The sequence below is a fragment of the Felis catus genome, chromosome F2 (genome assembly GCF_018350175.1).
Source record: "Felis catus isolate Fca126 chromosome F2, F.catus_Fca126_mat1.0, whole genome shotgun sequence".
Classification (NCBI taxonomy): domain Eukaryota; kingdom Metazoa; phylum Chordata; class Mammalia; order Carnivora; family Felidae; genus Felis; species Felis catus.
The window spans coordinates 32316218-32336916 of NC_058385.1; the positions used below are offsets into that span (position 1 = coordinate 32316218).

The 20699-nt window shown below is 37.8% G+C and overlaps 1 protein-coding gene across 7 annotated transcripts in view; it reads left to right on the forward strand.

The window, feature by feature from the left end:
• Positions 1 to 20699, forward strand: part of RALYL (RALY RNA binding protein like) — a 718293-nt gene continuing 697594 nt past the window's right edge. Inside the window, exons 1-2 of one of the 7 annotated variants that reach the window (XM_019822839.3) lie at positions 640 to 761; positions 1522 to 1610. The gene's annotated coding sequence lies outside the window, so the exon portion shown is untranslated. Of the gene's footprint in view, positions 155 to 538; positions 762 to 808; positions 1611 to 1746; positions 1950 to 1988; positions 2200 to 20699 lie in introns of those variants that run through there. The other 6 variants (XM_019822842.3, XM_011291329.4, XM_019822844.3 and 3 more) reach the window with 6 other exon arrangements.

Consider the following 20699-nt stretch of genomic DNA (forward strand, 5'->3'; position numbering starts at 1 on the left):
GCACTCAGGGAGGAAAAAAATAATGAATGAGTTACATAGGGTTTTAATAGTGAAACTTCGGGAGAGAAAGGGGTGGGATCTCTCTTCAGGTAACTACCTTCAAATAAAAAAAAATAGATGAATGCATAAGGAAGTGGCAAGCAACAACTTTGAGGTGAGCAGCAAGTTGTTCACCTCCTCTTGGGCGTTGTATCAGCACGCCCAGGGCTGCCCCAGAACACGCGCTCCCCATCGGAGGAGGCGGCGGCGGCGGGGGGCAGCGGTAGCAGCGGTAGCAGCAGCAGCAGCAGCAGCAGCAGAAACAGCAGCAGTAATAGCGGCAGCGGCGGCACAGGCGGCGGCAGCTGCGCGCCTCCGGCCCAACCCCGCTCCGCTCCCCCTCTCCCCGGCGCCCTGCCTGTCTTGCGTGTGCGTGTGCGTGTGCTCAGCCTCAGCGTGAGGGGCACCTGCTCGTCTGGGCTCACAGCGGAGGCAGCCTCGCCGGGAGCTGCCGCTGCCGCCGCCACTGGTGCTGCCGCTCTCAGGCGCCGGGCTCCCAGTCGCCGCCGCCGCCGCCTCGCCGCCGGAGTTGGGCTCCGTGGGGCTTCCCCCCTCGCAGCCTCGGTCCTTCCCGGCTGCCTGCAAGTCAGCCCTGCTCCGAGTCACGTGTCAGTGCCTGAGGCAGAGACTGAGAGAAAAAAACGCGCTTCATTCCTTCTTCCACCGCCATACTGTATTTTATACTAAATCTCATTTTTATTCCAACATTTTACTCCCGCTCGGTGAGTACCTTCTCAGTGGCATTCTTGTCCTATTCTTTTTTTTTTTTGTCCTTTTTTTTTGTTTTTTGTTTTTTTGTTTTTGTTTTTCTTCTTCTTTTTTTTCCACTTCTTTGATTATTGTTTATATTTGGGAAAGCTGGAGGAGCATGGTTTTGAGCCTTTTCCTGAATCCAAGTTTTTCTAGCATGCGATGGTTCTGTAGACAAGGCGCTGTGTCTGGGAGTCCGTGGCGACCGTGCCCGCCGGGAGCGACTCCCAAGTCCAGCAAAATATGCAACTGGTTTTATGGAAAAAGAGATGTGAAGTATGGTGCCTATTTTTTTTCCTTTGTAAAAATAAAAAGCATGTTTCTAACTCTTTTTTTTGCATACTCTTTTTTCTGATAAGATTTTTGTATAGGTGGGATTTTACGGCAGTGTTTACAAGTTTGTGGCTTTGCAATACTGGTACAAACCACTGAGCAAAGGCATTAATTTTCTATTTTTTGTGCCGTTTTTGGAAGCCGGTGAGAACAAATTCGTTTTTTCCCTCCTGTTTTTGACACCCATTGATAACATGAAACTTTTCTTGCAGCTGGTTACTGGGATAATTTTTAAGCAAAATACTTTTTTCCTCCTTTATATTAACTATGACTTTTGCACATTTGAATTTTTTAAAAACCGAGATAATTTTATGATAGATATCCTGATATCTATATATTATCCCTTCTTCCTTCCCCTTCCCTCCCCGTAAATCAATTTTCAAATGATGGCAATGGAAGGTTTTTCTGGAAAAAAAAAAATGAAGTGCGGTTTGGTTTCCTTGTCAACGGAGGATGAAGTGAACAGCTGAGCAGCTCGCAGAGAGCAGGTACTTGGTCCCCTTGGAGGCGTTTCCCGGGTTTGCAATGGCAACACTGGTCCTGGCAAAGGAAGCTGTGTGTGTGTGTGTGTGTGTGTGTGTGTGTGTGTGTGTGTGTGTGCGCGCGTGTGTATATGTGTGTACGCGCGCGCGCGCGTCTTGGGCAGTGTCCGAGCCCGCGGTGGGGAAAGCCGTGCCGGGAGCTAGGGAAAGCCAAAGTCCGTTCCCTGCCTCGGGATCGTTTTTGGATGTGCGCAAAATACAGTCCCTCCCCCGGCTGCGCCCAGGTCATCTCCGCCGCGGGCGGTGTCTGCGCCGCCGCCGGCGCCGGCTGGGGACGCGGGCCCTGTAAGTTCTCCGAGGGCCACTTGCAGAGCAGGAGGGGCGAGGGCCGAGGACGCGGCGCGGGCCGGCTGGGGCGGCCCCTCGGAGCGCGCGGAAGACGTGGGGAGAAGCGGCAGGGGCAGCATCTTCCGAAGGGGGCTGGCTCCTGGCCACGCGGGCCGGGAGCTCGAGACATTTCCAGATCCCTGAGGATGGCCCCAGCCCCAGCAAGCTCAACTCCTACTCCTCCTCTTTGGCTTGAGTAAACAACGCAGTAGGTCTTTCCCAGCCCGTTTTGTCTGTTACGAAGGGTTTTGCTTTCTTAGTGGTGTTGTCTTTGGATCTTTTCTTATCTGGTTGTGTTGCTTTGGTTTTAAGTGCTCTCTGGCGTCTTCCAGGGGATGGGGAAATAGTTACTTTCAGTGATGGTCAGTTGGGTTTAATGTTGAGGACGGGACTGTTAGTTTGAATAATTAGACAACACCCCTAAGGTACAAAATAGCCTTTCACTTAAGTTTTAAAGGGACAGTGTTTTTCCTATTTTTAACCACCTGATAGTGGTTCCAAAGGTTTTCCCCTGAGAACTGGGCACAGGGCAAAGGGTAGGGGTTGGTGATGGTGTGATTTCGGTGTATTGGTAGCATTACAGTACTCAGTGTTGAAGGTATTCTGTGGAGTTTAAGATATTTTATGATTGTTCTGTTACTTATTTCTAGTATCATCTAGCACTGCTTTTTGGAGATGTACCAGTTGGTAATAAAAAACCTTTTCTGCACTTAAGCACAGTGACAGAATCTGCTGGAAAACTTGCTGTCCACACAAATTTCTTGTCATACTTTAAATCTTAAAATCTGGAGGGTAACTATTATTTAAATGATTTGACTTTTAAGCTTTGATGTTCTTTTTCCCCCCTTAAATGAAAAATTCAGCCTTAAATTTGTTATGTGTATATAATTTGAATTCTGTTAAAGTAAATCTAAATTAAATGAAATAACTTTTTACTTCTATGACTAAGTTTTCTTCTAGGTTATCTATAGACAAAACTAATTCCACAGTACAAAAGGGCCCATGAAAATGGGTTAATTACATACACTTTTGTGGCTTTTAAAGCAAATATTTTGAAGTCTGTAATCTCAGTTGGTGGAATGAAAGTTTTATGATTATATTTATTTACTCTCTGTGGTGAAAAAGTTATGAGTACAAATGATCATTTATCTGTAGAAGAATAACATTTATTGCAATGTCTAGAAAGCTTTTTTTAAAAAATTCACAGTGCTCTCTAATTGGTCTTTGGAAGTTGCAGTGTGAGTTATTTTTATACTCAGGGTAGCTTTTTCTGTTAAGAAAGTCCTGTTGCATTTATATAAGCAAGATAGCTCATATCTTGTCTGTGGACTATCAGACTTGATATCATGAAGGGTATAGTTCTAAGATGTGACACAAATATTATGTTACTAAGCTTTACATTTTGGTGTGTGTGTGTGTGTGTGTGTGTGTGTGTGTGTGTGTGTCGAGTACATTACTAAAATATAGTCTTCCATATGGTTTAAATAGCAAACAAAACATTTAAAAAGCCACTTCAACATTCTGTGTTATTTTATCGCTGTTATAATGTATATAAATAGAAGTGCTCGTTTATTTAAAAATGCAAGCTAATGCACGTGTACAATATTTCTTAGGTTGTATGTACTGTAAATCATTAAGTTATTTTGAATGAGAGAAACAGTGAGTGAAAAAGAAAAAAACTTGAATAATCAAACCAGAATTTTCATTGCTGCCCTAAGGTGGGGGCTATAGGGTCAAAAGATGGGGGCAGAGCTTGTACTGTACTGTATGTAGGATGTTTACAAATGAGATTGACACTATAATGGGGCAGAAGAAGATGGCCACAGGATTTTAATGTGGAACAAATACGTAGTTGTGCTTTGCATTCTGTAACTAAGGATCATATTAAGAACCTTTAAATCATGTTAGGTTTTCATTTATTTAATAACCATAGTTCATTAAATTTCATATTTATGTTAAATTCTATGACATGAAAATTTTTGAAATTTCCTCTTTCATGAATCATACTGGGAAGTGTACAACTCTTTAAACTGATCACCTATTTTATGTGTGTTTTGGTTTAAAATCTTTGAATGTAGTATCCTAGAGTTAGCACCGCCTACTGGCTTCTCATGGAAAAATAATATTGTTCTTCCATTTAGTAAGCAATCCACCCGGATTCTGATCAACTTAATCATCCAGATTATTTTCCACTGCTTTCTGAGAGGAAAAAAAAATATTTTGCAAGGAGAAAGGGCTTGGGAAGTAAAGATGATGGGTGAGGGTAGGAAGACACATAAATTAAATTGGTTATTGGACCATTAGCTGACCTCGAGTATTTTATTATTTGTATCTTGGCAAAGAAATCATCACAAAGGTAAAATAGCCTGTTACATTTCCTAGAACTTTTCTGTGGGATGCCAGAATTTGGACATTCTTGAAAAATCCTGGATTGTTGAATTAATTTTACAGTTTCTGTTCCAGTCTTGAACATTGTAAAGAAACCCCCCTTTGGAGTGTTGTCTTGAGTGTGTGGTTTGTCCAAAAATTTTTGAATAGAGTTTTCATAATTAAAAATAAACATTTATTTTTTTCCTTTTATAGTTATCCTTACATGATTAAAGGCAAGCAAGGAGCACACTGATTTTTTTTTTTTTTTAGTGTTCATGAAGCAGCCACACCGTAGTGATGTTATGTAGATGGGGGGAAAGTTTCAAACATATTTATAAAGGCACTGTTTATATTCTTAACCACAAAAGTTGTACTGCCTTTAAAAAGAAGATAGTTCATTTTCTCTAATTATTATGAAAGGCTGTTGGTTAGAAGAGCTACTGTATCTATGCAAACAAATGATGCCTTTAGACTAAAAAATAATGAACTAGAAAAGTAATGCATATACATATACCAAAAATATTGTATTTTCTTAGTTAAAAGAACCATATGCTATGTGAATAACTGTTTCTTAGGTAGTCATTTTTTAATTGAGCTTATATGGTATGAAGGGTGTGAAAAAGCTCCAATGTTTGTTACATTCTTGAAAGCATTCCTCTTGAGTAAGAGTATGGTCTGGATTTCTTTACTGTTTGCTGGTATTGTAAGCAATTATACAGTGCAGCGAATCACATAAAACTCTACACTGGAAGTAGAAGAGAAGCAGATATTTAGAATTGTTTGCATGATGAGAAGGAAAGTGAAGAAAACATGTTATCTCAATTTAATTTATATATTCTGACTTTTGAAAACTCTTATTTTTAAATGATAAGCTGTGATTTTAAAATCCAGTTATTTCTTCACTTCTTTTATCACATTGCCATTAAGAGAATTCCATTTTGTGCATAAAAACTGCAATTGTGATGAATTTTATTCCTGAAACTTGTTTATGGAGCTCTGGAATGTAATTAAAAACTAATTTAAAAAATTCCTCACTGCTCTGAAGTTATTGTTATTGTTTTCTTATTCTTTCATATTATTATTATTTGCTACTTCTAGTGACCTGCAAATGTGCCTTTAAAATCCCATTTTTGGGATGCTTGGGTGGCTCAGTCAGCTAAGCGTCTAACTCTTGATTTCAGGTCAGGTCATGATCTCATGGTTCATGGGTTTGAGCCCTGCCTCCGGTCTTGCTGACAGTGTAGAGCTTGCTTGGGATTCTCTCTCTCTCCCTTTCCCTCTCTCTGCCCCTCCCATGTGTGTGCGCTCTCTCTCTCTCTCTCTCAAAATAAATAAAATAAGCTTATTTTTTTAATCCCATTTTCATAATTCTGTGTGATGTTTTAAAATATAATAAAGTCCTCCATAGTAATTGGCTGTGGCAACATAAACTTTCACATTAATGACGATAATGACAATTACTTTCACTACACTTTGATTTTGAGGATAATTATTAAATAAAATTTAGTTAATAAGTGATTTCTGTATGCACACAAAGCTAGTCCACATTTAGCAAGTTTTATAGAAATATAATATTTATCATTTTTATTTTTATTATTTAATTTTGGTCTGTAGAAGAGATATATCCAGCCATTGACAACCTCTACTACTTTTGGGTATTCTCATAGCTTTTAGATTTTTAAGAAAATATTGGGGCATTTTGTTGTTGTTGCTGTTCATTTGTTTTGTTAGACTTCTGTTAAATAGCAAACTTACATTATGGTTAATTGATTTTGTGTTTTTGTAATTCTCTTGTAAATTTAAAGCTTTTTGTTTGTTTTGCATTATCTTGCTGTTTTCTGGGGCTGAAATCTGGAGTATATAGAGGTGCTGATTTCATTTTCTATCCATTCCAAGTTTCAGAGAAGGCAATGGGAGAACTTTAGTTAGTGTTTAGGATAAATGTGTTCTGGACTGTCCTTGCAGACACTTCAGCTGGGGTCATGGCTGTAAGATTTATTTCTTGGGCCATATATAAATCTAAATGGAGAGAATTATGGTGGAGAACATGAGAACCCTGTCCTGATTTTCTGAAAGATGCAATGGAATGCATCACTAAGCAGCCTCATAATAAGGGAAAATTAGAAACTTTATTTGCATAAATATGTAAAGTTACAGCTAACTTATAAATTTATCTTTCTATATATTTTGCTCTGAATAATATAGCTGAATATTTTGTTTAAACTTTAATTGCGGACATTAATTGCATTCATACAGAATCCATGTGTATAGATACACATTTTGATAGTCAGATGCTAAATTATAAAAGGAACCACATATTTTTGAGTCAGTTGGGAAGTTGGTAGCATATTGGAGTAGGGAGAGTCAACGTTTTCATTAATCAAGATGAGATGGCGAGAAGAGTTAAGACTAACATTTATTGATGTGTCAAATGAATGCAGTTCATTTATTCTTCCGTGAGTAAGTAATATCATTATTTTATATTGAGGAAACCGAGACTTACATGTAACTTCCTTAAAGCCTCACAGGGAGTAAAGGCACAAGTGAGAGGAATGTCTGAATTGACACCATTATGTCCCTCCTTCTGTATAGGGATGTTCCATTTGCAGAGAGGAGTTTGTTTTGTTTTAGCTAATCTAAAACAACTGGTCTCTATTCTTGGTACATATTTTAAAATTACTGTAGTCACTTTCAGTAGTGAGTGCTGTGGCCAGAAATAATAGAAAATGGCACCATTTACACAGAGATATTTACTGGTCCTGAAAGGACCTTTAAGTAACCATAGCATCACAAATCTTTCCACAACTCTAGGATTTTCTGAAGAGAACCCAGTCATGGAAACTTGTGGTTCTGTGATCAGGACAGAATTAGATGGTTCTATGTCTGTGGGGCTTTGCAGAGGACCTGGGGAAAAAACTCAACAAATACTGACTTACTAAGTTTAAAATGTAATTTCTACTCAAGGGTTTTGCAGTGTGAAGTGGAAAATTAGTCTTTTGCACAAGTAAAACAGAACTACTGATTTCCATAACACAGCAAATCTATAAATATAGGTGTCTCTTCTGTCTACCAACATTTCACTATCAACATCATCTTCACCTCAGAATTTCACTGTTACACATATTTGGATGTGACATTTTTTTTAAAGCTCATTTAATCTATTTGTTAATAACATAAAACACATATAACTGCCAGATGTTATTTTAGGATACTGTTTTTAATTGCCTCTTCAGATGTGTGAAAGATCTTCCATTATTAAATAGTTTCCTTGGAACTTAAAGAAGTGAATATTTTTCAATAAAGAATGGAAAACATAAACCACAGTAAAGGCAGTGTGAATGAATGTGAGAAAATGGATTGCAAAGATAATGGTAAATCTGCAAGTCCATAAAAATAGGGGATTTGAAGGCCAAGGCCAGAAGGATTCTCAAAACCCACCTTTGTGTTTTGGAATCTGGATAACTTGAAAACTAGTGGTATAAAACAAAACCAGAAAATAAAAATACCTAGAGGAGAACCTGACTTGGTGGAGAATGGTTCAGCTTTGGACATATCACTGATTTGAAGTTCCAATATTAACTCTTGGATAAAATGACCAATGTGCAATGAAATTCAGCTCTAAAGTTAGAAAACACACTGAAAGCTAGAAATAGATAGTAAAAAAAATTATCTACACTAAAACTTTAGAAGGGAATAACTTCTCCAAAGGCAAAAATTTGGGAAGCACCTGCAATTTTTCTGAGTGGATGCTAAAGGGTCTGGTTAAAATTTAAAAAAAAGAGGAAGAGGAGAATACCCACTGAAGCTTACGTGTGTGTGTGTGTGTGTGTGTGTGTGTGTGTGTGTGTGCGTGCGCGTGTGTGTCTGTAAAGGAGAAGTGTTGTTCAGCAGGGCTAATGCTGAATAGACTTAAAGGAGGGTGAGGCTTGAGGAGAAGGTCCTTAAATCTGTGGTTAAAATCCATTAATTTTAAAAAAGAAATAAATGAACTTGAACAAAGATAATATCCTGGATATGATGTGACAGCATCATGAAGAGATCAGTTCCCAAGATCGTATGTGACTTGTGTTTGTGTATGTGTGTTTGTGAGTGTGTGTGTGTGTGTAACACAAACTCAATAGAAAGACCAGTAAAAAGTTCCTAGAAGTAGATACACTGATTTTGAATTAGATATAGAAAAATAAAAATGCAAGGATATCCAGGATAAATACCAAAAATGAGATCGAAGAGGGGGCTAACCTATCATATGTTAAATTATACTATAAAGCTTTTAAAAATAAATATATTCATTAGCTCTGTCTCCTGAAGAGGCTTCTAAACAATGTCTCTCCAGCAGCAATGAGCACATTTAGTGCACAGATTATGGTTTCTAAATCCCATTTCCTACTCAAGGGGACCAGAGCTTTTTAGGGAATTGGCTGCTTCTAAGTCTGGGCAGAAAAAGTACAAGATGATCCTGGGATATCTCATTGTGCCAGAAAGTAAGGAAATGTCCAAAGATGAGTAAGATTGTATCAGCTTTATTTATAAACTGTAACTATAGATGAGAGCCTGCTTGAAGGGCTTTCCAGTTGCCGAATTCCAATAAATTTGAACATCAGGTGGGGCGCCTGGGTGGCTTGGTCGGTTAAGCGTCCGACTTTGCTCAGGTCATGATCTCATGGTCCGTGAGTTCGAGCCCCACGTCGGGCTCTGTGCTGACAGCTCAGAGCCTGGAGCCTGTTTCAGATTCTGTGTCTCCCTCTCTCTCTGCCCCTCCCCTGTTCATGCTCTGTCTCTCTCTGTCTCAAAAATAAATAAACGTTAAAAAAAATAAAAAAAAATTGAACATCAGGTGTTGTTGGTTTGCAACCTCAGGTTTTTTTTTTTCTGGGTGAAATTTGAAACTGGCCCCTTTACTCAGAGGGTAAGGAGAAACTGAAGCAAGAGGCACATTTGTCTAGATTGTGACAGTTTTAATAAGAAGAGAACTTACATTGGGTGGCCGCAAGACAAGTCGACTTCTGCATCTATCCACCAGAATCTTAAAAGTTTATGTATAGGTCTTAGTAGATCCAGTCCAGATGGGCTCAACAACACATTATCCTCTTAAGACTGTATACTTGAAATGACTCCTAGTGTAGGAACAGTGTGTGGAATGTACATCTCAAGGACGGGAGGAGGTAAGGAGCCTCTGACTGCGTGGGTCCAGCTTGAGGGTTAATCAACTGTCTTGTCTTCTCAGTGGTCTACTCAAATAAGAGTGACTGTAATGGATTGTACAACATTGAATGAGCGGCACCTGGGTGACTTAGTTGGTTAAGCATCTAACTCTTGATTTTGGCTCAGGTCATGATCTCATGGTTCGTAAGATCAAGCCCTGCATTGGGCTCTGCAATGATGGCACAGACCCTGCTCAGGATTCTTTCTCTCTCTCTCTCTCTGTCTCTCTGTCTCTCTCTCTCTCTCTGTCTCTCTCTTTGCCCCTCCCCTGCTTATACACACATGTGCTCTCTCACTATCTCTCTCTCAAATAAACATTAAAAAAACATTCAGTGAAGTTAAATCCATAAGTCCATAGTGAAACTCTTGAAAAAAAAAAAAAGAAAGAAACAATGCTGACAATAATCAAATGGAAAGAAATGGTTAGCCTGTTTTTCTAAGGAGGAACTCTCCTTTAGTTGATGAGGGACCAGTTCTGTACAAAATAATGTGAGTTGATTCATGTAAGAAATGCTAGAAATAGAAAATTACTATGTATAACTCCCATTGAAATAAATGAGTCAGGAATCATCAACAGGTGCTAAAATCATTAGGTAAATGTATGTTGGGCAAACATATTCTCATGGTGCTCAAGTATCACTTCTTAATTGCATCTAGCAGTTGTCTTTTTAAATAAGTGATCAAACCTAGCTTCATTAATAGACAGCCTGATACCATAAGCCTTCTGATGGATGCGATATTAAGTCTCTTTCTGGCCCCATTTTTGAAATATAATTGCTAGAATGTTTAAGCCGAATCTAATAAACCTGTTTAAACTTAACTTTCAGTTTACAGAAAAATACAGGGAAAGAGGAGCAGGTTAAACTAAACCATGAAGAGATAATCAGACAAAGTTCCTAGGTTTAGTATTCTGCATCAAACGTTCCAGGGGCGTCTGGGTGGTTCAGTTGGTTAAGTGACTGACTCTTGATTTCAGCTCAGGTCTTGAGCTGGGTCCCAAGTTGGGTTCTGCACTGGGCGTGAAGCCAACTTAAAAGAAACACACAAAAAAACCCAAAAAACCATACTAGATATGTGGCCTAGTTTCTTCCAAAGTCACACTATGGTAGGGGGAGTTTTCTAGATTAGAAGAGAGTGAAAGATAAACAGATGCAGTGCATAAAGCTGTATTTGATCCTAGTTAAAACAGCAACAACAACAAACAGGCTCAAATCTTGGTAGAATTGGGAAAAATTATATATAAGCTAGATAAATGACATTATGAGACGCATGCCGCATTATTTAGTGATGAGTGCCATACATTCATGCATCATCATGAAATGTGTGGTGTGCATGTGTAACAAATCATTTGTTAATTTTTTAAGTTTATTTTTGAAAGAGAGAGAGATAAAGAGAGACTGTGTGCACGAGCAGGGGAGGGGCAGAGAGAGAGGGAGAGAGAATCCCAAGCAATATTTGCGCTGCCAGGATGGATCTCACCAACTGTGAACTCATAACCTGAGCCAAAATCAGGAGTCAGAAGCTTAACCAACAAAGAGCCACCCAGGTGCCCTATCATTTTTGAAATTTTTGAATGCAAGGAGTGATTAAGCAGATTTCATAGTATTCTTTCAAATTATCTGTTTGATTTTTCTTTCACTTAAAATGTTGAAAAGTCTATTAGTTGTCATTGACAAAAAATACGTATATTACAGTTAAATAGAAGCAGAAAGAAGGCCAGTTGCCCATGTTTGAGGTCATATAGGGTCTTGAAGACACAAAACCAAGAAGTAAATGAAGTTTAAGGCTAATTGTGGGACGGAAATAGTACTCAAGGGAGTGATATTATTGAATGAAGAGTATATTTTTAAACCAGAATAAAAGAAACTTTGCATATTTACTTTTTTCGGGTTGGAATCCCCTGGCAAGAAGGGATGGAAGTATAAGGAGGAGGTGGGGTGGTAATTTTCAGGAGCAAGTTTCAGACTGTCCTAAGGAGGTCAGTGCGATCAGTACTAGCATAAGAAGATGTTCACATCTTAGAAGAGGAAAGAAATTGAGTCAGTTTATTAGTTAAGTAAGGAATTCCTTATTGGTGTAGCCCTGTACTGCAGGATGGGGATTCAGTAGTAATAAGACTAATAAGGAGCCTGTTTGCCAGGAGTTTGGCATGTAATGGTGACTGTAGTCTTCTCAGGTAAGTGCGAGGTCATAGGTTCAGATGAACGGATATGGGGATAGGAGCCTGGGGAATGTAGCAGAGAATATGCAAGAGGTCTGTAAAAAGAATCTAGACCCATAAGGAGGAAGTTGGCAGAATTAACAATTCCTCACATTTTAGTCAACACAATTGCATCACTTTCTTGAGCAGTACTTAGTCTGTAATCTGAATGGGTCTAGCAAACAACTGAGGTTTGCTTGGTTAGAAGGTTAGCAAGGCACGCATGATGCAAAACACAGAGCTGGGCTTTCTAGGGATAGTATGTTGTAGAACAGAAGGGCCATAAATCTGGGCTGGGTAGGGGGGAAAGGGCAGCTCCAGGAGATGAATAAACTAAGAACAGTAAGAATTGAGAGCCTGAGGTCAGAATGAAAACTAATAGCAAGTTTACTGTTTTTAATGGAATGAGAAATTTGTAAGGATGGATGTCTTTAGTCAGAGGAGAATATTCTTCCAGATTTTGAAAGTGGAGCAGAGTCCAATGATGAACACATTTTAGAGTTTGGGAAGGCATGTGGCTAACTAAGGCAGATGCTGCTGATACTGAGAAGTTAAAGTGTTGTGAGGAGAGGCTGAGTGTTAAAATGTAATTTAGAGAAAGATTAAAAAAAACTTTTTTGATGTTTATTTTTTTTGAGAGACACAGACAAAGCGCAAGCAGGGGAGGGGCAGAGAGAGAGGGAGACACAGATACTGAAGCAGGCTCCAGGCTCTGAGCTGTCAGCACAGAGCCCAACACGGAGCTTGAACTCCCTAATGGGGAGATCATGATCTGAGCCAAAGTCAGATGCTTAACAGACCGAGCCACCCAGGCACCCCTAGAGAAGGTTTTTTTTAAACCATAATTGCAGACAGGGAAAAAGGTGGAAAGGAAAACTTTAAAACGTGATAAAAAGTATCAGAGACGTTTCTAGAGGTTTATAGACAATTGATGCCTTCAAGGATTTTTTTTCATTTGTGTAGGATTTTAGTCCTCTCTTTTGGAACTTTAAGAAGAGAGCTGTAGGTAAGCAATGTTTGCATTTATCTTGATTATATTTGATTGGAATATTCAGGTAACACAGAAATAAACCCTACAATGGTTATTGCAACCCAAAGTTCAATTTTGTAAGGAATATAGGATGCTACAATGAAATACTTTCTACACATAACAGTAAATGATTCAGATTTAAAAGAAGGTACAGCGTGTTTGTTAATATATCTTGTTGTCTAGTTGAAGCTTTTTCTTTAAGTCAGAAGTCCAGTTATGTAGATAGACAATAGCTGTTGTTACTGCTAGTTACGTGGCTGCAGCAACTACAACCTCATTCCATTTATAGATCATTCCTTGTGGGTTCAGACTCACTGCTAAGTGCTTAGTCCTATTGTACCTCATCTTTGTTACACCCTGGAAGAATATATTATTATCCCAGATAGTAATATTTGGGAAGAAATAGAAGATCAGACAGATGACGTGTCAAAATTGCTGTCAAATGTCTGACGGAAGATCTGAGCACAAGCCTTTTTGTTCCACACTTACACCTCCATGCCTTGTTTTAAAAATGGAGAAAAAGAGACACTTGATTTGTATATCATCAGGTCAGTGACATTTGTCTAACAAAATACACACTCACCTCAGCTCCCTGTATATGGAAGCTTAAAAAACACAATGCTTTCATTCGGAGCTAGGCAATTGTGAGATTTTAAACACTTGTTCATTCATTCTACCACTATTTATTGAGAATCTGTGGCATCTAAGTGAGGTTTAGGAGATTTAAAAAAAAAAGCCTAAGAACAAAAGACACTGAACGTATCCTCATGAACTGACAAATCTACTTGAAGGAAACGGTGCAAGTGAAAAGTGACAGTGATGAAGTCATCAGAATTAAGAAAATTACAGATGATTACTTATAGTTACTGAGATTTATTTATTTTGAGAGAGAGAGAGAGAGAGCAGGGGAGGGGCAGAGAAAGAGAGAGAGAGAATCCCAAGCAGGCTCTGCACTGAGTCCAAAGTGGGACTTGAATCCATGAACTGTGAGATCATGACCTGAGCCAAAGTCAAGAGTTAGACGCTTAACGGACTGAGCCACCCAGGCACCTCTAGGCACCTGAAAAACTTGGAAAGCAGTGCCTCTCTCTTCTTACTTGCAGTGACTTTGCAAGGCCCTCCCATTGGGAAATATGACATTACTCTCTTGATACTGTGTCTGTAGTTAGGAATACGTGAGCCTGAGCTCATACAGGGGAAATGTATAGCGGGAAAAGTAAAAGGGCCAAGGAAAAGAACAGTATAACAAAAAGATTTAGAGACGGCCATCTGAAAAGGAAATTGGGAGATGAAAAGGAATGATAGACTTTTGAAGAAAAAAGAGGTCAGCAATAAAGAGGTACAATTGATAGGAGTGTATGACTTTGTATTCATAAATGTTTTGTTCACTAAAGTAGAGTTCATTGTTGGGGAAAATGAATTTTATTTTGAACTATATTGAGATTACTCAAAATTTCAAATAAAAATACCTTATTAGAAACTCTTAAATGCTATAAAACATATAAGATGAGTTCAGAAATATCAATGCATTTAGATGTTTTAGGTGGACAACAATATACAGTTGACCCTTAAAAAACACAGGTTTGAACTGTGCAGGTCCACTTATATGCGGATTTGTTGTTGTTGTTGTTGTTGTTGTTAAGTTTTTGGAGAGTCAGAAGTCATACACAGATGTTCAACTGCACAGGAGTCTGTGCCCCTAACCCCTATGTTGTTCAAGAGTTAGCTGTCGTTTTATTAATAATTTAGATTAGTGAACCAGTCGTATGAACATAATTCCTGTTTTATTTAATTTCTTAGCATATTCCATCATGGTTGTAGTTTTTATTTCAGAATTGCTAGATCTTCCTTCCTTATTCCAGACCTCCCTCCTGACATTGTCGCAATTGTAGAAAAGAAAATAACAGAAAAAAGAAGGTGTCGAAGGGGAAGAGGGGAATAGAGGAGGAGGCCAGCAACAGTACGGGGGAGACAGTCCCTAGATCAGTACTGCCCCGCTGAAAGCCAGCCACCTTGCGTAACTTTAAATTTTTTAGAAGACCCATTCAGAAGTAGAAAGAAACAGGTGAAATTAATTTTCATAATATGTTTATGTAACTTTATATTTTATGTAATTTTATAAAAAATGATAATTTCAACATGTAATCAGTATGAAAGTATTTTTTAAGTTTTCTACTTTTTTTGGTGTTAAGTCTTTGAAATCCAATGTGCATTTTACATTTAGAGCACAGAACTAGCCAAGGTTAAAGTGCTCAATAGCCATGTGTGCTCGTAGCTATCTAGTATCTGGAGGGTTCAGAAGTCTCAGGACGATGTCATGTTTTACAATTTTTTGATTTTTTGCATTTACCAGAGATTAGCCAAGATATACTTTGAAATACTCTCTGATTGTCTCAATTTTAGCCTTCACTTTTTATTAAGAATCTAAATTGAAATCTTTTGAAGTTCATTCCTGCTAAGAAGCGATCTCAAAGTATGGTCAGTTGGCTAAGGAATAATAATATTTGTCCAGTAAATATATTTCCTGACAATTTGCTTTTTCACCATTCTGTGTGTCATGAGATACTCTATGATGTATGAGAATGGAAATTTCAATGGAGAAGAGGCAGACAGTGATAAATTCCCTAAGAGGTAAAAATAAAGTTCAGGGTTAAAATGGTTTCTGATTTTGTATGAAATCAGAAGATTAATTTCTGTATGTAATTCCACTCACAAAGTATGACTCATAATTTAGTGAATAAAGTCAAACCAGTTTTAGATGACTATATATAGAATGACACATTATTTGAAAAGAACACCACAAGTTTATAGAATATTAAATAATTTGTGTAACCTCCAAGATTAAAGTGAGTTAGTATCTTTGGCTAAAACTTGTGAGTCATCAGGAATTTGATGGGGAAATATGAACATTGAGTGTTGATCCATCATCTCTCATTTTTTGGTTGTTTCAGAGGTAAGCCTAGGTCAGTATACCCTTTACAGGTCTTCCAAGGTGTGTTCTTGGGTGATTGAGAGGGATATGACCACATGAATGTGTGTGAGTGGGTAGGGGAGGGAATTCATTTCTCAAAAAATGGCATTAGGTATCTATTTGCCATATAGAATCAAATTAGAGGAGTAGCTCTCATTCTTTTTTGCCCATTCTTTTTGATGCCATGTTGCTTTGTCCCTAAAAGAGGCATGCGTGACATTATTAATTTAAATAAATTTTACTATAAGATAGATTTCTTGTTTTTGATACCCCTGGAGGGAGTTGGAGACTCTCAAAGCATGCTAATTCCAGATTTTTGGGTTCTGAGGTTTTGACTGAATGTGCCATGGTTTTGATTCAGATGTGTAATTGCAAAACAAATTTATTTCAAATTAGTAACGAGCCAGTCATCCGTTTTTCCTTCATGGCAAAATATTATTGTGAATTTGGTATTTTTACTTATCTAGTGAGCATTATATTGGTCTGTCTGATCTTCAGTTAGAGATTAATCCTTAGTTGTTTTTGATCTTTCTCTGGTAAAGGAGAAGCAGCTTAATCATATCTATATTGAAATCCCATAATCTCTGATTAGGTTTACAGTATACCTAGGAAAGAAGATAGGTTTAGTTTTTGTTACAAGTGAAAATAAATGGTTTGGCCTTATGATTTCCTTTAATTGATACAGAATATTATTCATTCTGAAAATCTAAATTTTTAATTTTATACTTCATTAGATGATTTCTTCCAAATAGCTAAATTGATGCATATATTCTCAAAATGTCTATTTTCTAAAAAATGAAATCCAAATGAAAAATGCCCAAAAAGTCTTAAAAAGAAGCATTGTTGTTGTGATAGTATTGATGTTGAAATTTTAATCAGACACTAGTGAGAAGATTCAAAATTACATCTTCCTTCTTATTCATACTGTAGGGTATATATTTTTTCAGTTTTGTTTAAATAAGTAATGATATAATTTCTAGTAAACATTAGTAATTGTATACTTGTATAAATTATACATAATACATATAAATGTTTATGTGTATACTACATAATATGTCTAGTAAAAACTTTTCACTTAATAATATACTTCTCATAATATTATGTATAGTAAACACTTTTCACTTAACAATAAACTTTAAACACACTGTCATCAACTATCATTTGCAATATAATTTTAATGGCAGTGTAGAATTTCACAGTATAGTTTGCTATACCCCATTGTGAATATTTTAGTTGATTCTCTTTGCATTTTCTTTTGATTTTTATTTCAAATAATGTTTATTCCCATACTTACATCTTTCTGTGTTTGTTTTAGTGCAGTGTTGTAGCATTATGTGCACTTTTCACTTAGATTAATTCATAGATTTTTTGGTTATATATTTAGTGAAAACACAAGCTGAGCAGTTATCCATTATTCAAGGAATTTGTCTTCTTGTCCAACCTTGGTAGAAAAACTGTGTTGGATGGATAAAGAAATTGTGGTTTATATACACAATGGAATACTACTTGGCAATGAGAAAGAATGAAATACGGCCTTTTGTAGCAATGTGGATGGAACTGGAGAGTGTTATGCTAAGTGAAATAAGTCATACAGAGAAAGACAGATGCCATATGTTTTGACTCTTATGTGGATCCTGAGAAACTTAACAGAAGACCATGGGGGAGGGGAAGAAAAAAAAATTAGAGAGGGAGGCATCCAAACCATAAGTGACTCTTAAAAACTGAGAACAAACTGAGGGTTGATGGGGGGTGGGAGGGGATGGAGGGTGGGTGATGGGTATTGAAGAGGGCACCTGTTGGGATGAGCACTGGGTGTTGTATGGAAACCAATTTGACAATAAATTTCATATTAAAAAAATGTGTTGGACTTAGGATAAAAAAAAGCAAATCACATGTAAGTAGTGTATAATCTATTTAAGGTATTTTCATGAGCAATTTTTACATACCTTTCATGATTACTTTGGAACCACTAGGAAATAGGTTATGCAGTTGCATTTCGTAGAATATTTTTCTTGCATGGGAAATAACAGTGTGAACTTCTAATTAAAAAAATTTCCAGACCGTGGGGCGCCTGGGTGGCGCAGTCGGTTAAGCGTCCGACTTCAGCCAGGTCACGATCTTGCGGTCCGTGAGTTCGAGCCCCGCATCAGGCTCTGGGCTGATGGCTCGGAGCCTGGAGCCTGTTTCCGATTCTGTGTCTCCCTCTCTCTCTGCCCCTCCCCCGTTCATGCTCTGTCTCTCTCTGTTCCAAAAATAAATAAAAAACATTGAAAAAAAATTAAAAAAAAATTTTCCAGACCGTTTAAAATTTAAAGTTTAAAATGTTATAATGATTTCTTAATAGTTCCACCACATATATGTGTACTGATTTTTGAGTATTCTGGTTGCTTACCAGCACAAATAATACTTTTTAGTAATACATCACTCACATGTGGAAGTTACTCAAAACATAGAAGAAAACCAGTATTACATGGGAAAGGAGTAGATATCAGTACTTTTTGCAGTTGTAAATTAATTTATTTCCGACAACATAACAAAGAAATGTTAATTCTTTTGAAACAGAAACCATTGGAAATCAGAAGGATGCTTATGCCATTTATCATTTGTCACTCAGGTGAACTGGGCTTTTTACTTGCCATAAGAAGAGTGCCTGGTGCTGTGAATCTTTTCTAGAGAAGAGAAGCTGTGCATACGTAGCCTCCTTTTGAGTCCTCCAAAGTTGCCAGGATGACTTAAGTTTGCAGGAAAGAACTAGAACCATTTGGTGTTCAGTTTTTTGTTTGTTTTCATTTTTGTTTTTTGTCTGTTGTGTGAGTCACAGCACAGTTGTGAAAAGTACAGGAAGAAAATAATGATTTTCTCAGCAGATTATTCTAAACTAATTTTAATGGAAGTTTTCAAATGCTTTTCTTTCACTTACTCTTGGGTTGAATGAGGGTTTTCTGCCTTCATATTGTTGATGGCAATAGTAAAAACTGATGCTGCTCAAAGTAGTCTGTGGCCTATTTTTTTTTAATGTTTATTTTTGAGAGAGAGAGAGAGAGTGCGAGTTGGGGAAAGGCAGAGAGAGAGAGGGACAAGACTCGAAATAGGCCCCAGGCCCCAGGCTCCCAGTTATCAGCACAGAGCCCCATGCGGGACTTGAACCCACAGACCAGGAGATCATGTCCTGAGCCGAAGTTGGATGCTTAACCAACTGAGCCACCCAGGCACTCCAGAAGCATTTTATTGACAGACAGAATTATAGCTCTAAAAATTATAGCTCTAAAAGAAATAATAAGGAAAGAGGAGCACAAAATATTTTTTTCTTTTCAGATGAAAATATCTGGAAAATACTGATAGATTAAAATCTGTAAACAATATTCTATGATTCCCTTAAAGTAAACAATGGAATAAGGTCTTAAATTTTTTTTTTCTTATTTACAGAGAGACACATTTTGACTCCATTGGTTTATGTTGAATGCCTACAAACTTGCATTGTAAATGTGCCTGTTCTTACTGCCTGCAGGTTCTGCAAGTATGTTTACATATCCCTGATTAACATCAGTTTTACCTAAATCAAGTTACTTTTCTTTTTCTTTGTTTTTTGTTTGCTTTTACAGAAATGTTGTCTCACCATAGTATGTTCCCCAAAGTACCACTTTGACATTTTGCTTTTTAAAAAATATTTGGTGAATTCTTAAATGTATCTTTTTGGTGCATGCCATATGTTCAACTCCTGTCTCAAATTTCTTCATAAAGCTTATGTGATTATTTCTGTAGTCATTTCCAAAAATAACTTACTCTGAAGACATGATTTTAGTAAGCAAAAACAGTGTTCACAGTGTTACTAGGTTTAAATAATATATAACTGTTTTTAATGTGTATTTATTTTTGAAAGAGAGAGAGACACAGAGCACGAGTGGGGGAGGAGCAGAGAGAGAGGGAAGCACAGAATCTGAAGCAGGCTCTAGGCTCTGAGCTATCAGTGCAGAGCCTGATGCGGGACTTGAACTCACAAGCTGCCAGATCATGACCTGAACTGAAGTCAGATGTTTAACCCCCTGAGCCACACAGGTGCCCCTATAATTAGTTCTTTTTTGTTTTTAATTTTTTTCAATGTTTATCTTTATTTTTGATACAGAGAGAGACAGAACATGAGCGGGGAAGGGGCAGAGAGAGAGAGAGAGGGTGACACAGAATCAGAAGCAGGCTCCAGGCTTTGAACTGTCAGCACAGAGCCCGACGCGGGGCTCTAACTCGCCAACTGCGAGATCATGACCCGAGCTGAAGTCGGACGTTCAACCGACTGAGCCACTCAGGCACCCCTAATTAGTTCTTTTAAAAAAAAAAAAAGGTCAGAACTCTCTTTCTTTATATCTAAGTAAATTGTATATACTAACAAATTAGAAAAATTGCCATGAGTTATCCTTTTCCATTCACAATATAGTTAGTACATTAAACTTTTTAGACTTGACTCTCAGAGTTGAAAGAGCTTAACTGGTAAATTTTTTAACTGGTCAATGATCAGCTTTTCTGTTGAGGCTGTGTTGGTTCCAGGCCCTTCAGGAGCAACTTCAGCTTTCCAGAAAGAGAGTTTTCAGCGACCCCAAGACCAGAGAACCTTGAAAGGGCCTTGGATGGGCAGATGAAGACCTGGATGTAATTCCCACTCTGACTTTTGAGCTCACATTACACTTTGCATGCCGCAGCTTTGTTTACCGCATCCGTAGAAAGTGGTGCTAAATTCCTTTTCCCTGTCTGATTATTGGAACGATTGACAGAAAAAAAAAGCACTTTGTGTTAGTCAAATACATTATTTCTTATTTAAATGTCAAATTTCAAAAAATAAGGAAGTTTTATTTTTTTAATGTTTATTTATTTTTGAGAGAGAGAGGGCACAAGCCCGGGAGGGGCAGAGAAACAGAGGGAGACACAGAATCCGAAGCAGACTCC